Consider the following 1,613-nt stretch of genomic DNA (forward strand, 5'->3'; position numbering starts at 1 on the left):
TAAATTAAAACTGCTTAAATAGTGATGACAAACACGTAGCGTAGAGGCTATATATTACTGCGGGCATATCACATTACCTGGTCAACGTCTTTTAATTTCAGATATTCACGTAGAATAATTATTCGGTAATTTCTATAGATGCTACAAATAACCCGAATCCTATGCTATATATATATCCATATATATCCATATATATATATATTGATGTTTAAAGATAACACATTTAATAATAATATTCATATTTAAAAATTCAAATGTCATGATGTAATCGATCCCATGATGCACTTGGTTTCCTTCATGCTGCCCGCGCCGCTCAGGGTGAAAACTCAGGGTCGGGAAAAAATTGTACGAGCAGAATAAAATAAGTCGCGAAGAGGCCGAAAATCTGGAAAAAAAGATATAGTGACAGCATATAATATGATGCTCTATAGCAATACTAACACGTTCATAAAATAACGTGCTGTTAGAAAAACAACAACCGATAACCTGATAACTTCATTTAATCTTAATTGTTTCAATATTTGATCAACTTGTCTCTTTCCGTCTTCGATATAGTCCTTTCGACTTTGAGAATATTTACAAAGGTTACGATGTTACGCATAACATATGAATAACTTCAACGCGTTCGATTGTAAACATATGAAAATGTCCGCCTTCTTGTGATGACGTCATAAAATAATCCGTTCATACCGTTAAGAATAAACCCCTGTTGATAGTGAAGCAGTTGCACACCGTCAGGCCGATACTGGGCCCCATCACGGACAACTTTGTGCTGTACATGTGCATCTGAAAGGCAACATCCATAATAATAAATGAATCAACATCCATATGCATAATGAAGCCTGTTTATGAGTGTGAACTTTGCTTTCGTCACGTGCCATCATGAAAGGATGCTAGCTATTAAGATTAGTTTCTTTGTTTTTGCCATTCCATATTGAAATTCTATTCCTTCCTCTTTAGTTACTTGCACATTTGAAGCCTTTTCTACTGCGGTTCGCATGCAGTGTTAATCTGTCTATTTGATCAACTTCGTCTTCGATATATTCCCTTTGATTTTGAAGACTGATCATTATGAGGTTATGAGGTTATGGTATGAAAATCTCAAGGGAATATTGCAACATATAGCAATGGTAACAAATGGTATTTCAGTATAATATCAGTCCCAGAAAAACATGTAATATTGCCACGCGATGTACGATTCACGGTACGTAAATAATCACGAATGATGAAAGCTTACCTCCAATTTTTCCTCATTTGACTCCGCAAGCAAAACCACATCATTTAGAACAGGTAACGGACTGTGTGCCTAAACAAATAACAATCGTTGTGTGTAGAACGGCAACATACTAACAATGATGGCGTCAGCATGACTATAATAAATATGTCTAATAATATAATAATATAATATTTATATATACATCATAATATATATATATAATAATGTCTATAAGACGGACGTTGACATCACAAGATCGGTAACTTGCGACCACCATGAAAACAACCTATGCCGAATAACAACGCAATCCTTGTGTGTGTGTTTTCACGCATGAATGACTCAATGACGCTGCATGGATGAATTAAACTCACTGTTATAGTAATATTTCTCAGATTTT

This window comes from Priapulus caudatus, unplaced genomic scaffold, assembly GCF_000485595.1.
Source record: "Priapulus caudatus unplaced genomic scaffold, Priapulus_caudatus-5.0.1 Scaffold76, whole genome shotgun sequence".
Classification (NCBI taxonomy): domain Eukaryota; kingdom Metazoa; phylum Priapulida; class Priapulimorpha; order Priapulimorphida; family Priapulidae; genus Priapulus; species Priapulus caudatus.